The sequence below is a fragment of the Peromyscus eremicus genome, chromosome 2 (genome assembly GCF_949786415.1).
Source record: "Peromyscus eremicus chromosome 2, PerEre_H2_v1, whole genome shotgun sequence".
Lineage (NCBI taxonomy): Eukaryota > Metazoa > Chordata > Mammalia > Rodentia > Cricetidae > Peromyscus > Peromyscus eremicus.
Genome location: NC_081417.1, coordinates 145207541 through 145224212, shown reverse-complemented (window position 1 = coordinate 145224212; position 16672 = coordinate 145207541).

The window sequence follows — 16672 nt, the reverse complement described above, 5'->3', positions numbered from 1 at the left end:
AGCCTCCAAAGCTACACAGAGAAACCCTGTCTCAAAATAAATAAATAAACAAATAAATATATATATATATAAAATAAAATAAAAACAGTAAAAAGATGGAACAGAAGACCAGAGTTCAGTTCCCAGCATCCACACAGTGGCTCACAACTGTTATTCCAGTTCCAGGGGTCCTAGCTCCCTCTTCTGGCCCACGTGGGCATTGCATACCTGTGATGCACATACATACATGCAGGCAAAACACTCATATACATAAAAGTAAAATAAATTAATCTTTAAAAATAGGGGCTGGAGAGAGAGCTCAGCAGCTAAGAGCACTGGTTATTTTTCCAGGGGGCACAGGTCCAAATCCCAGCACCTACACGGCAGCTCACAGTTTCAAGGAATCCGAGCCTTCCTCTGGATGCAGGTGATGCACAGACATAGATGAAGGCAAAACACCACACAGAACAAAAATAAATAATTTTAAAGGTAAAAGAGGGAGGAGGAGAACTTAATGATAAAGCATTTGCCTAGCATGTGGGATGGGGATTAGGTTCCATTCTCCATAAATCACCGCCCCCCCTCCTCAAAAAATAAAAATCTGGGGCCAGTCTCAGGAGAGGGTAGATGAGGAGGAGGGACCAGTCCTGGTGATTCAGGCAGGAGGACTGCTGTGAGTTCTGGTCAGCCTGGGCTGTGGTGTGAAGACACGTCAGGTTTTGTGGATCCGGTGGTTCCTCTCGCTCCAGGCACCGAGCTAAGCACCCTCTTGCCTTCTGCATTTCATCACCTGGACAGTCTACAGTGCAAGAGCCGTCACGTCCCCATTCAATGCCACAGGCGAGTCAGGCACAGAGAGGCAAAGTGACCTGTGTGAAGTCACACAGCCGGCAGCAGGGGGCTCTGAGACACAGTCCAGTGTGAGCCTCTGGTGTCTCTATGGGGTGTGTTGGAACAAGTTGATAGTTTGGGGCCATCTGAGGGGGAAAGATGTGAACTCAGAAGAGGCGTTCTTCCCGGTTCACAGGACCTCAGGTTCACTCACGCATGCGCAGCCTGGTGCCCCAGGAAAGTGGTTCTCTCTCCTGTCACAGGAGATAAGTCACAAGAGGTTTAAGCCTATGCTGGTAATCTTATTCCTTTCTGTTTAATGATGCAGCAGTTACCAATGTCAATACTATTAGCAATAACATTCGCCAACACTAGGGACTTTCTTCCTGCTGGAAACATGAGTGCAGGATGAAAGCTTCATTCTTGTTTGGAATGGGGCCACGAGAGAGTGGGCAGCCATTTTACCGCTATGAGGGGACAAATGCCCAGGGGAGCTATAAAAAGTTCCTGGTGACAACCGGGACTTAAGAGATGTGAGAGGGCTGACAGTTCAGTGATTAAGAGCACTGGCTGCTCTTTCAGAGGACCTGGGTTCAATTCCCAGCACCCACATTGCTGCTCCAACCATCTGTAACACCAGTCCCAAGGGAGCTTATACCTTCTTTTGGTTCTGTGGGCACACGTGTGGCGCACAGACATCCATATAGGCAAAATACCCGTCTACATAAAACTTAAATTTTAGAAATAAAATAAATAATTTTAAAAAAGAATTTCAAGGTCATTCTCAGCTACATAGTAAGTCCAAGGTTAACATGGATTATATTAGTTCCTGTCTCAGAAGCAAAATGGGGCCAGGCTGTGGTGGCGCATGCCTATAATCCCAGAACTCGGGAGGCAGAGGCAGGAGGATCTCTGGGAGTCTGAAGCTAGTCTAGTCTACATAGTGAATCCCAGGCTAACCAGAGCACCAACGAAAAGATCTTTAAGAGCCAATGAGAGGGCTCAAGGGATACTCGGGGCTTGTGGACAAAGACCGTGTTTGCTCCCAGGGTCTGCACTGGGAGGAGAGAGCTGATTCCCAGAGGTTATCCTGACTCCCACATGTAACAAGAATTTATATTTTAAAAAGAAACTTAAAGCTAAGACAGTTCAAACTGTGAAGAGAAAATAGAGATGGGACTGCGTCTGACGGAGGACATTTCGATTTTGAGGTGCAGGCTGGGAGAGGGAAAGACAGGGAACATTCCAGGTATTGGGAGCAGGAGGGAAAGAAGAGTTGGCCAGCGTCTGGGGCTGAGGTGGCAGCATGCACAGTGGCAGAGGGTTTGGGATCAGCAGTGTGGTCAATCCTTGCTGCTGTCTGTGTCCTGGATGTGCTTGTCACCTGGGAGGAGCCAGTCACAGGGTCCTGTTGACTTTCCCCAGCTGCACTGGGCAGGCCAGGTGCTGAGCCCCAGCAGACGGACAGTGGGACAGCCTCCAGCCTGGACACTGGTAAGCCAGTGCCGCTGAAAGCCGAGGGAGGAGATGTGGCAATCCCCACGTGGGCCGTACCGGGCAGCAAAACATGCCTGGTCATTCGATCCTCACATCTGTCCTTCAGGAGATCTGTGTTTTCCTTCTCCCAGCAGGAAATGAGGTTCAGAGAGTTAACTGACGTGGCTGAAGTCACACAGCCACAAACGGCAGAGCCGAGACAGGCTGGCTCATGGCCAAGGTAGCCTGACTCTCAAACCTGTGCTCCACAGTTAGAGCAGGTATTGAGTGCTTCTTATGGGCTGGCCAGTGTGCCGAGACCTTTCCCTACGTCTTGTCATTCAGTCTTCCAAGTGACACAGTGGGACAGCGAATAGCACCTTCTCTGTCTCCAGCCGATCTGCCAAGGCTCAGAGACGGGCAGTCACTTGGCCAAGCTCCACCAGGAGTGAGTGACAGGGCCAGTGGCATCGCCAGGATTTTATAAATCCACTACCAGTCATTAGAACAAATGAGAGAACCATGGGACTGAGCGTGAAGAGATCAGTATGAATTACCAGTGGTGAGTTGGGCCCAGGACTGTTTTTGAGGAAAGACAGAGCCTCACAATGTAGCCTCTGCTGGCCTAGAACTCCTCTGTAGACCAAGCTGGCCTCTCATTCACAGAGATCCACCTGCCTCTGCCTCCCGAGTGCTGGGATTAAAGGCGTGCGCCACCACCGCCCGGCCTTTTTTTTTTTTTTTTTTTTTTTTTTTTTAGTGCTGGATCTCATGTAGAGCCAGGAATTTGAGACAGACTGGTGGTGAAGATCTGATCCTTCTGCCTCTACTTCCCAAATTCTGAGATTACAGGCACAGGATTGAATGAAGATTTCAAACATGAAAGTAGGGAGAAAAGTCTAATGAGCTCATGTAATCAAGCTCAGCTTCAATTCATTGGTTTCGTGTGTGTGTGTGTGTGTGTGTGTGTGTGTGTGTGTGTGTGTGTGTTATTGGAGAATGAACCTAAGACCTTGTGCATGAACCTAAGCAAGCATTATACCACCAACCTATAATGCAACCTTCTCTGCTTTAAAAAATTGTTTGCTGGGGCTGGAGAGATGGCTCAGCGGTTAAGAGCACTAGCTGCCCTTCCAGAGGACCCAGGTTCAATTCCCAGCACCTTCATGGGAGCTCACAACTGTCTCTAACTGCAGTTCCAGGGGATCTGACACCCTCACACCAATGCACATAAAAACAAAATTAAATAAATTTTATATATATATATATAACCTGACCAGGCAGTGGTGGTGCCTGCCTTTAATCCCAGCACTCAGGAGGCAGAGCTGGGTGGATCTCTGTGAATTGGAGGCCAGCCTGATCTACAGAGCAAGATCCAGGACAGGCACCAGAACTACACAAAGAAACCCCATCTTGAAAAAAAACCAACCAACCAACCAAACAAACAAAACAAAAAAACTCAAGAACAAAAAAACAAAACAAAAACCTGTTTGCTGATTTCATGAATTTGTATGATGGATTTTAGTCGTGTTCAACTCCATTCCCTCCTTCACCCTTTCCCTCTCCCACCGGGACCCCTTCCCTTTTCTCAACAAGTATCCCTCCTATGAGCGTCGTTGGAGATAATAATACTGGGAAGGGTGGTACCTCGTGGGCCCCTCCCCCATCCCTGATGACATGTTGACAGGTCCGATTTTGTTCGAGTCTCATGAGACAACCAGAGCTGCAGTGAGTTTATGAATGAAACGGCTGTGTCATGTGGGTGCTGGGAATTAAGCCGGGTTCATTTTTTTTTTTTTTTTTTGTACACATCCAAACAACACAGGCTGTCTCCATTGCCCTTGGTGGCCCAACAGAATTTGATGGTAAGACCCTGTTGCTGAAGACAGCTCACCCCTTAGTCACAGGTTCTAGAGAAATCAGGCTGGAGTTGAGCTAGACGCTCCCTCCACATTGGCGTGCCCTCTGAATCCTGGAAAGTGCTGTGCAGGCTGCTGGGGGAGAAAAGCCATCAACAGCCTTACTTGGCCATGACCTCGGCAAGCTGCAATACCTGCAAGCCACAATACTGACCCGCCACGCGACACGTGCCGATGGGTGCATTAACGGCATGGCTGTGGTGGGGGTAACCAAGTACTTCCCAACTCAATCTGGTTCTGAAACCTGATCATGGACTCTAGTGAGAAACCTACTACTTTTTCCCCCCTAAATAATCATGTTGCCAGCTTTTTATTTTATTTTATTTTATTCTGAGATAGGGTATTGCCAAAGCGAGAGGCAACCAAAAGTTTGCCTTCAACTTTTGATTCCTCCTTCCTTGGTCTCCAAACGGCTGGGATTACGGACATGCACTGACAGGCCTGGCTGAAATGTTCAAGTGAAGAGGTCATGCTTATTTGTCTCCATTTTACAGAAGAGGGAGCTGAGGCACAGGCTGGCATGTGGAGCTGCCACATGTCCACAACTGGGACTGGTAAAGCTGGAACAGGCCTGTTGAGTCCCTGAGTCTGTGCTCTTTGGGACTGTCACTAGAAAAGGGACTTTTCAGAAACCGGAGAGCTTGAGGTCTCTTGGGTCACAGGAAAGAACCCTGGCCACGGGCTGGAACCTGGGCTCTGACTCTCTCTCTGACCAAGACTTGCAATGTGATACCCAGCAGGCCACACCCACCACCAGGGATGGAACAGCTGCTGGAGAGGATCCCTGAGGGTCCCTTTTTGTCCCCACCGGCCTATTCTCAGGGGAGTTGCCCAAGATGATGAAGTTGTGGGGATGTGGTGCCACGGGGGTAGAAACCAACTCATCTTTCCCTTCACACCTCCGTGTTTCCGGCTTGTTGGAATGCTTTCCTGGTTTATCACGGTTCCCATGGAGCAGTTAATGTCAGATGCCTGCCTGCTCCCACCTGCCCCTTCCCCCACCCCCCACAAGGTGTGAGGGTACATTCTGCTTCTTCTCCGGACTTTCCCTCAGGAACAGGGGCAGGGAGGCACGGGGGCTGTTTTCTAGGGCTTGAGGACTCAGCCATAGACTTCTATGTCATCCTCAGCGATGAATCAGCCCGGATCACAGGATCAAACCGATGGTCATTTGATCTGCTAAAGCCAGAGCAGTTGGCAGAGTCAGGCCCATGGGTTCCAGGGCATGATGCAGTGCCCAGGGGCCAGGACGATGTCCACGGGCCTGACCCACCTGCCATAGAAAGGAGCAGAGTGTCCCCGGAACTCAGCTCATGAAGCCTGGGCCAGGAGCCCCATGGCCTTATTCTACTGTCCCCAGGTCTAGACAACACATATGAACAGCTCAAGGACTCTGGGGGGTGGATGGTCTTTAAAGTAAGGGACTATTAGGCTAGGTATGGTGGGCATGCCTTTAATCCCAGCACTCAGGAGGCATCTCTGTGAGTTCGAGGCTAGCCTGGTCTACAGAGTGAGTTCCAGTACAGCCAGGGCTACATAAAGAAACCCTGTCTCACAAAACCAAGTAAATGAAGAAAGGAAGGAAAGGAGGGAGGGAGGGAGAAAGGGAGGGAGGGGAAGAGAGAGAGAGAGAGAGAGAGAGAGAGAGAGAGAGAGAGAGAGAAAGAAAGAAAGAAAGAAAGAAAGAAAGAAAGAAAGAAAGAAAGGAGCTATCTCAGGGGACATGGAGGCCAAGTATATGAGGTGGCTGTGGATTGACGGGCCTGAAAAAGGGAGTTAAAGTGCTTTAGTGTGACACCTAACAGAGCCACACCCTGAGACCCTGAGAGCAAGGAAGCGGCCACCCGGGACCACTGCAGCTGAGGTCAGGTTTAGGCTCCTTCAGCAGTGGTTAGTTCTGTTGTCTCAGGCAGGGTAGTCAACATCTCCGTGTCAGGTTGCTAACCTGTGAAAGGACAGTCAGTAGAGCAGAGATCTCTGTGGGCCGAGAGTCCAGACTTTAGGGTGATATCTTTTAGCCCTCTCCAGTACAAAGGTGGGAGCCTGTCTGATCCACGACAGTCCTTCACATCATCCTGGATAGGGAGCAGCAGGGCTAGCTACCATCTGCTCAGCGGAGCTCTCGACACAGTGGTGTGAGATACGCTAGTGTGTTTGTTGAAACAGACTCGTCCCAGGCTGGACTTGAACTTAGTGTACAGCTGAGGATAGCCTTGAACTCTCGATCCTTCTGCCTCAACTCCTGAGTGCCGAGATCACAGGTGTGTACTACCACCTCTGGCTGACTGTGGGGCTGGGGACAGAGTCTAGAGTTTCATACATGCTAGGCAAGCACTCTGCCGACTGAGCTACATGCGGCCTCAGTGTGTAACTCCTGACTGATCTGGAACTTACTGTATAACTCGGGCTGATCTCCAGTTCATGAAAATTCTCCTGCCACAGCCTCTGGAGCTCTGTGATGACAGGTGTGAGCCGCCACACCTCCGGGCTTTGCTTCTTTTTGAGGTGAGGTCTCCATACAGTCCAGGCTGATGCTGCTTGTCGTCTCCCACCTCAGCTTGTCACCCCACAACAAAGATTTTCCACCTAACAAATTATCCCCGAATTTAGCTAAAAACTGTAGTAAACGTTGAGTATCACAGTTTTGTGGATCACATCATCAAGAGAAGCTACGTCAGGGCCACTAAGAGTCTGTGGTGAGGACACTGGCTGGGTTGCTGGCCAGTTTATCTGAGGACTTAACTGGAGCGACAGGAGTCACCTTTGAGACAGCTCACTCAGTGTTTATGAGTTGCGGCCCTCAGCTCATGTACCTGTCCACACACACACACTCCTAAACCATGGCACCTAGCTCAGAAAAGCGAGACAATGGCAGTGTCTTTAGTGAGCTGGCCCGGAAGTCATACATTATCAGTTGTTGTTGTTGTTGTTTTTTAAAGATTTATTTATTTATTATGTATACAGTGTTCTGCCTGCATGTATCCCTGCAGGCCAGAAGAGGGCGCCAGATCTCATTACAGACTGTTAGCCACCATGTGGGTGCTGAGAATTGAACTCAGGACCTCTGGAAGAGCAGCCAGTGCTCTTAACCTCTGAGCTATCTCTCCAGCCCCATTATCAGTTTTTAAATTGATTTTTATTTATTGCGTGTGTATGTGTGTATGCAGAAGTCAGAGGACCACGTGGGGGAGTCAGTTCTTTCCTCCACCATGTGGGTCCCAGGAATTGAATTCAGGTCAGACTTGGTGGCAAGTGCTGAGCCAGTTCTCGAGCTTGACATCCTCTCATTGTGACTGAATTCTCCTGGGCTCACAGTCCAACCCTGATGCTCAGGGAGATGGTAAGAGCTGCCGAAGACTTTCTCGGAAGCTGATTACAGTCTGTCCCGAGCATTTCATAGGTACTGATTTATTAGTTCATGAGGTCCATTCCAGTTCCATCCCCATTAAACAGATAAGGGAACTTCGTCAACATGCTTGCACATTGGGTAATAAGTCCAACATTAGACTCCCAGAAAACAGCCTGAGGCATTGCTGGGGGCTGGAAGCTTGGGTTGGCCCCAAATTCACAGCCATAACTGGGTGTGATGATATGTGGAGATGAGACCTCCCTTACATATAAAGTTCAAGGCAAGCCTGGGATATGTAAGACCTTGCCTTTAAAAAATTTAAATAACAAGCCGGGCGGTGGTGGCGCACGCCTTTAATCCCAGCACTCGGGAGGCAGAGCCAGGCGGATCTCTGTGAGTTCGAGGCCAGCCTGGTCTACAAAGTGAGTTCCAGGAAAGGCGCAAAACTACACAGAGAAACCCTGTCTCAGGGGAAAAAAAAAAAAAAAAAAAAAAAAATTAAATAACAAAAACAGGCATGGGATGAGGGGGAGGACCACAAAAGAAGGTAGCCTTCCTCCCTCCATGCACACAGCAAGGAAGATCTGTGTGTGCACATAGCAAGATTCAACATTCCTCCTGGCCTACCTTGCTAGCTCCTTCCTTGATCTGGGGCTTCCCAGGCTCCAGAACTGTGAGAAATCAATTTCTAGTGCTGAATTCTGCTAATCTGTACAGAAGTTGCTATGGCAGCCCAAGTAGATAATTGCATTTTTAATTCTGTGTGTGTGTATGTGTGTGTTTGTGAGAGAGAGAGAGAGAGAGAGAGAGAGAGAGAGAGAGACAGACAGATAGAAAGACAGAGAGACAGAGAGAGTTCATACATGCTTTAGTATAAGTCAGAGGACAACTTCCACCGTGTGGGTCCCCAGGACTAAACAACTCAGTCATCAGGCGTGGCAGTAAGTGCCTCTACCCACTGAGCATCTTACTGGCCCCCAAGAAGGTAATTAAAGGCCTGGAACTCGAACTGCCTGCTTAAACGGACACTCTCACTTCTTCCTCCTCTTCTGTCCTGTGCACTCTGGCAGGCTCCCCCACTTCTGTCTGGGCCCAGGCCTGGAGGAGAGACCGTCCTCACTGGCAGCCACCCTAAACTCCCCAGGAGGACCCGGAAAGACCTGGAGGAAGCGTCCCAGGCACACTGCCAACCAGTGGCTGGGCTGCCTCCGCTGTGTTCCTTTGCTTGTGCCTCGGAGGGCCAGTCTTGGGGGTCCAGCCGGTGCTGCACCCCACCCCCACCAGCCTGAACCTGGGACTTGCCACACACACAGCCTCCAGCACTGTCCAAATCACAAACAACAAGCAGGAAAAACAGACTATATTTAAACCCGCAGTTGCTCTGTAAACAAACGAAAAGACAAGTAACAGGCCGAGGGGAAACACCGGAGACACGTGTCCAGACAAGTGTCGGCGCTGTGAGGAGTGCAAAGGTAAGAGAGCAAACGGCACAGAAAGTTGGTCCCCGGGGCACCGATGCACCGCGTTCCCCATAAAACCAGAGGCAACATGCTTATCTGCACTTGCTTCCAAACTTCCCATCAAAGGCATAATAAAATGGAATCTTCTTCTATAAAACTGGCAACGATATTAACGATTGGCTCCTCTTGAGACCTGGGGGATTGCAATTTGATAAAAATCACAATGTAAACTATCCATACAGGGGGCTGGAGAGGTGGCTCAGTGGTTAAGAGCACCGGCTGCTCTTACAGAGGACGTAGGTTTGACTCCCGGCACCCACCTGGCAGATCACAACCTCCTGTAACTCCAGTCCCAGGGAATCCAACCTCCTCTCTGGCTTCCTTGGGCACTGCACGCACATGGTACACAGACATACATGTAGGCAAAACACCCACCCACATAATATAAAAAATATATATATTCATACATGTGACTCAGCAATTGTGCTGAGGAGTGGAACTTTATGAAACCATCAATAGAGAAATAATAGGTCTGGAGAGATGACTTAGCTGTTAAGAGCACTGACTGCTCTTCCACAGGTCCTGAGTTCAATTCCCAGCAACCACATAATGGCTCACAACCATCTATAATGAGATCTGATACCTCTTCCAGCATGCAGGCAGAACATTGTGTACATAATGAATAAGTAAACCTAAAAAATAGATAATAAATGTTTTAGTTCTGTACATACAAGGATTTTTGTTTGTTTGTTTATTTGTTTGTTTTTAAGACAGGATTTCTCCGTGTTGTTTTGGTGCCTGTCCTAGATCTCACTCTGTAGCCCAGGCTGGCCTTGAACTCACAGAGATCCGCCTGGCTCTGCCTCCCGAGTGCTGGGATTAAAGGCGTACACCCACCACCGCCCGGCCACAAGGATTTTTTTTTTTGAGCAAGTGTTTGAATATATAGCATAGGCTAGTCCTAAACTTGAAGCAATCCTCCTGCATCAGCCTCCCAGACTGCTGAGATTACATACCTGAGCTACAACACTTGGCTTGCAAGATTTTTTTTTTTATTGGATCTTGAAAACTTTAAAGAAAAAAGAGCAAAAAACAAAAACAAAACAAACAAACAAAAAACCTTGAAAGCAAGCCAGATTACCCCACTGGGAGAAATACGTAAGTCCAGTGGTCACAGAGGGGAGACCGTGCAGGACCAGAACAAAGACATGCTGTTGCCTATAATGCAGACAAGTCTCATTAACAGTGTTGAGCCAAAGGGTGCCGCTTGTAGTCCTTTTCTGTAACACTAGAAACTGCAAACTAACCTAAACTGTTACAAGCCGGAATGGCTGGAGCCGAGGACATGGCTCAGTCGGCGGTGTGCTTGTCTAGCATGCACAGGGCCCTGCCGTTTGGAGAATTTTCTCAGGGAAGGAGCAACCAGGGGACAACCAGGTAATGTCTACCCTGCTCCTTATAAAAATCCCAATGATAAACCAGAGTTCCATCCCACCAAAGTCACCCCCCACTCTTCCACCCTACCCTCCTGGGAAACAATGAGTTTATTGGGCCTCTCCACAGAGCATCCTTCTGTACAGTGTAGCCACACTGAGGCGTCTTTACCCAGTCTAGATGATGGCTTCCCCCGTTACAGACAAGGAAGCCTCCTTCTGTTAGTCCTCCACTTGTCCATGGACTCTAGACCCTCCCAAGACCAGAGGCTCTGTGAAATCAGGGCAGATTACATGCTACTGGCTGAGAATGGCCGGATATTGAGGCGACAGTCCCGACCCTCTCCTCCTAAGAGTGATCTTCAAAAGCCAACAAGCCCAAATGTAATGATTGTTTCTGAACAGATGCAGCCGAACTCGAGAAGGTGGCGGGTGCTTGGCTGGGAGGACAGTACTGTACAATCGCCTGGCTTCGGCCCCCAGTACCAGATAAAACCTTGAGAGATAGTGCACACCAGTAACCTAAGTTCTAAGGAGGTAGAGGCAGGAGGATCAGAAGTTCAAGGCCAGCCTCAGCTACAAAACAAATTTGAGGCCAGACACCTGGACTATGAGACCCTCTCTCAAAAATAAAACAAGGCATGCAGGTTATGCTGGCTCAGGCATTTAATCTCAGCACTTGGAAGGCAGAGGCAGGAGAATCTCTGAGTTCGAGGTCAGCCTGGTCTACAGAGAGAATTCCAGGACAGTCAGGGGCTACACAGAGAAAGCCTGTCTTGAGGGGAAAAGAAAGGAAAAAAAAAAAGAAAGAAAGAAAACTTTTCTTGAAACTAACAAACAAACAAAGCAGCCTGGGCTATAAAATAAAATCCTGTTTCAAAACCAAATGTAAACAAAGCAAAGAACACCCCCAAAAATATTCCCACTGTCCTCACAGAAAAGCAAATCAGTATGTAAATCTACACAAAAATTCTTCCAATTTAAAAAAAAAATTACGTGGGGTCTGGAGAGCTGGCTCCGCAGTTAAGAGCACTGGCTTTTCTTCCGGAAGACCCAGGTTCAATTCCCAGCACCCACATGGCAGCTCACAACTGTCTCTAACTTAGTTCCAGGGGATCAGACACCCTCACACAGATATATATGCAGACATATATGCAGGCAAAACACCAATATGTGTGAAATAAAAATGAATAAATTTAAAAGATTACATGGAAGTGAGGTGTGCTGGCTCATACCTGTCATGTCAACACTTGAGAGGCTGAGGCAAGAGGATTGTCTCAAGTTGGAGGCTAGCCTGGGCTACATGGTGAGACTTTGTCTTGAAACTCTCATCAGGAATGAAGGAGGGAGGAAAGGAGAGAGAAGGGGGGGAGGTGAATTAGAACAAGAGATCGAGAGAACAGGAAAAGGCGTGCAATTTTCCATGTTCTTGAAGTTTATTTCATGTGTACGGCTGTCTGTCTGCATGTCTGTCTGTGCACCATGTGTGTACCCGGTGCCTGTGGAGGCGAGAAGAGGGTTTCCGATCTCTTGGAACAGGAGTTACAGTTGTGAGCCACCATGTGGTTGCTGGGAATTGAATCCCAGGCCTCTGGAAGAGCAGTCAGGGCTCTTAACTGCTGAACCATCTCTCCAGGACCTAGCTTTCCATACTGAATATTAACATGAAAAGATATTAGTAGTATAAAGGAAACAATACATGCTGAGTATATGTAATCGAATCCGTTACTAGACTATTGAAAAATAATGGAGCCAGAGAGATGGCTCAGCAGGGAAGGGTGTTTGCTATCAGGTCTGGCAACTTGAATTCTATCCCTGGGACCCACATGGTGGAAGGAAAAAAACCACCTCCTAAACTTTGTCCCCTGGCGTCCACCTGCATGGTGTAAGTGCGCACATTCACAAAATAAATAAATGCAGTAAAAAAAAACAACAAAAAACACCTAAATCCATGTGGATATGTAAATAAGCATGTGGGTAAAAAAATGTGATTCAGGCATTAAAAAACAAAATGAAACAACATCAATGTAAGTGCTAGAAGGAAATCCCCAAACTGATGTGGTGGTTCAAGCTTGTAGTGCAGCATGGAGAAACAGAGGTGAGAGGATTTGCAAGCTTTCCCGGTTTACACAGTGAATTTCAGAGGAGCCTGAGCTACACAGCAGGAGCCTGTCTTGGAGAAAGAGGAGGAAGAAGAGGGGGTATGACAATCCTTGGGAATGATTACTGAAAATTGTCCTCGGACCTCCACGTGGGGCACACATATGCATATAGATACACACAGCATACAGAGAGACGGGGGAGGGGGGAGCGAGGGAGGGAGGGAAGAGGAAAAGGAGGCAGAAGAAAAAGAAGAAGGAGGAGGAGGAAGAGGAGGAGGAGGAGGAGAAGGAGAAGGAGAAGAAGAAGAAGAAGAAGAAGAAGAAGAAGAAGAAGAAGAAGAAGAAGAAGAAGAAGAAGAAGAAAACACCAAACTTTTTGAAATTCACTATTCCTTTGGATCCCAACTCCTTAGCCAGCTCCCTTTACCCTTTTAGGAGACCCAGCAAGAAACCTGAATTTCATGTTTGACTGGACCTCACTTTGGTAGGCACTGGGCCCTGGCCACTAGACTAAGGGGTGTTTAGAATCAGAGTGGACAGAAAGTCTGGGTGCCTGGGCCTCCCAGAACACAAGGTCAAGGCATCAGGACAGGAGAAAGTGTCCCTACAAAGAGGGTCAGGACTTGGGCCACCCTCAGTTTCAGAGAAAAACAGAGCACAGCCTTCACCCAGGGCCACCAATTAAGCCACACAACCCTGTGGCATCAAGGCACAGCTTTGTCACACAGGTGGTCCATGCACAGTCAGGCCTTGGACTGGAACCTGGCTAAACCAGTTAGGGCTGCAGTGGGCTGGAGGATCGAAAGCAGCAGAGACCAGCCATGCTGGTACTGGACTCCGGAGTCACTGAGGCCCAGGCTGCAGTCACATCGAGGTCAGAGCTGGCTCTACATCTGGCCCCAGGGACCTCTCTAGGCCTCTGATGCCTTTGGCTCCAGCTTTTTGCAGCCTGGTGGCCAGCCGGAATAGATCCCTGGGCACCCCTATTCCCTTAACCCTGCTCTGAGTTATGGGAACATAAAGCCTGGCTGCTTGAGAGGCATAGTGGGGCAGTGGAATGGCCTGAGTCTTAAGTTCCTGGTGTGAAATTGGAGCCAGGGGTGGCCTGGCCGGCTGTTCCTACACAGCTTAGAAGGAGCCACTCATTGAAGGGCCACAGTCAGTGAAACCTGATTGAAACTGTTCAGGTTTCTTGAGTCCTTACTTCTATGGGAGGTAGGTACAGATAAGGAAACTGAGGAAGGGGTGGGGGTGGGGGTATGCAGTAATTCTCCCAAGCTTACCCAGAGCTGGGACCCCGGATCTGGGAAGACCCATTTTGAGCTTGGCCCTCCTGTTTACTAGGTGTGTGGTGGTGGTGTTTGTTTTTGACACAGGGATTCATGTTGTCCAGGCTGGCATCGAACTTGCTACTTTAAACTTCTCACCCTCCTGCTCCCTTCTCCAAAGTGCTGGGACTACAGACATTCTCCACCATGCCCTGCTCAGCTGTGTGGTCTTGGTCTTGGTGCGTTACCTAATCCCATTGATTTTTGATTTCTTCACCTGTAAAGATTATGTTACATTATCACGCACCTTAGAGATTTGTGAAGATTACACAAGGTATTGGAAGAGAAACTTGATGGGGCAGGCTTATAATCCCAGTACCTCCAGAGGCTGATGCAAGAGGATCACAAGTTCAAAGCCAGCCTGGACAGAATAGAAAGACTCTGCTGATAAAGGTGCTTGCCAACAAGCCAGGAGAAGACCCCCAGAACCCACATGACAAGAAGATAACTTGACTCCTGCAAGTTATCCTTTGATCTCCAGAGGGGTGTGATGGCACACATGTCAGTACACCCTGTTCACACATGATACTGACAAATGTTAAGGAAAGAAAAAAAGCTGGGCAGTGGTGGCACACGCCTTTAATGCCAGCACTTGGGAGGCAGAGGCAGGTGTTGGGGCCAGCCTGGTCTACATAGTGAGTTCCAGGACAGCCAGGGCTACACAGAAAAACCCTGTCTTGAAAAAAAAAGTGAAATGATGTCTAGAGAGATAGCTCATTTATTCAACATACTCAAGGCCCTAGGTTGGGTGATCTTAGTTGGGTATCAGGGAACAAGCCTATATTCCCAGTTCTTGGGAGGCTGAGGCAGGAGGATTGTAAATTGGAGGCTAGCCTAGCTACAATCACAGAGTCTACTCTATCTCAAAAGAGTAATTCACAGCCAGGTATGGCAGTACCCTTTAATCCCAGCTCGGGGCTGATGGGATTGCAGAGGCTGGCAGACCACTGTGAGTTTGAGGCCAATCTGATCTACATAGTGAATTCCCATCTAGCCAGGACTGTAGAGAGACCGTCTTTTTAAAAAGAGCATTGCGTAAGCAAACAAAAAGGCAATGTTAAAACTCTTAGCATTTGGTGCGTAGAAGGTCCCAGTAAATATTATGGTTGGTTTAATCATCTAACCCATGGCAGTGAGGCCAGCAAAGGCTTGCAGCCTTCCAGATCAACCCAGGCTGTCTTCCTGGAAGAAGCAACATTTCTGTCCTATTTTAATCCAAGTCTGAGCTCCCTGGTGTGTGTGATTGCCTCGGGTAGCCTGGGGCGTGCCAGGAGAGGTGGGGTAATTGGAGTAGGAAGAGTTGCCTGGGTCTGGGCGTTGTGAGGGTCAGGTCAGGTCTGAGCCTGGGCCGGCATCCAGACCTCGTTCTCAGAGGTTGTCTCAACAGCTTGCTTGGGCACCTTGGATGATAAACAGGTTGTCACCCTCCGCCTGCGCCCCGGATGAACCTGGTAGACCCTGGCGAAGGAGGAGGGGCGAGAAGTCTCGTTTATAAATACACCGTGACTCAGCTTGTCCTCCCAGTGGGAGAGCTGTTTAAAACCCCATTGCTGGGGGCGGGGCGGGGATCAGCCTCTGGCCTGAGGTTTTGGGGGCCAGGCCACCCTCAAGTTTCAGACTTCCCGTTTTCTCTGTAGGGGTTTGGGTGCAGGGATCACACCCTTTTAATTTTGTGACCAGTTCATTGTGGGACTCTAAGAAGCCAGGCATCTCTCTGTTCTGCTCCGGCAGGAAATGGGGCTTGCTAACACCCTGACCTGTACTAGGGAGGCTGTGAAGCCAAGTGGCCTGGAGACAGGGTTCACAGTGGCAAGAAAAAGGGACTCCACTCTTTGTTTTATTTCTTTTTTCTTTTTTTGGCTTTTTAAAGACAGAGTTTCTCCGTGTAGCTTTGGTGCCTGTCCTGGAACTTACTCTGTAGACCAGGCTGGCCTTGGACCTGAGGACCGAACCCTCTGAGCTAAATTCCTAACCCCTCATTTTATTTCTTAATGGTGTGATTTAAAGAGGTGACATTTCAGCCGGGCGGTGGTGGCGCATGCCTTTAATCCCAGCACCCGGGAGGCAGAGCCAGGCGGATCTCTGTGAGTTCAAGGCCGCCTGGGCTACCAAGTGAGTTCCAGGAAAGGCGCAAAGCTACACAGAGAAACCCTGTCTCGAAAAACCAAAACCAAAAAAAAAAAAAAGAGGTGACATTTCACTTCTCTGAACCTCAGTTTCCTGAAATGTGCAGTGAGGCTAAGGATGGACCTTTTTTGTTGTTGTTTTCTAGACAAGCTTTCATTGTGTAGCTTTTGGCTGTCCTGGAACTCACTGTGTAGACCAGACTGGCCTGGTACTCAGAGATCCGCCCGCCTCTGCCTCCCAAGTGCTGGGATTAAGGACGTGCGTCACCACAGCCTGGCTGAAGATGGACCTTCTTGAGGCTAGCAGAAGAGCCTCAGCCCGTGACAGGTGGACCTCAAGGCCAAGTCCATGGTAGGACCTCACCTCAGCTCTAGCTACTGTTCCAGGTTCTTCCACGTGGGGCTAAAAGAGACATCTGGCTCCTTCAGAGAGGAGGGATGCACCCCAAATCTAAAACACCCCTCTGCCTCCCAGATGGAAACAACCAAACTGTGAGGAAAATAAGACAGTACCCTAAGACTGGCAGGAAAGGGCAGGACACTGCCATTTATCAAACAGCCACTGTGTGCCAGCCGCTGTCCCAGATGTCATCACCCCGTTTGGGGCTCCAGCCACCAGGAAACATCTCTCCCTCATGGCCCTGTGACAGCAATTGAATGTCAGAGCTG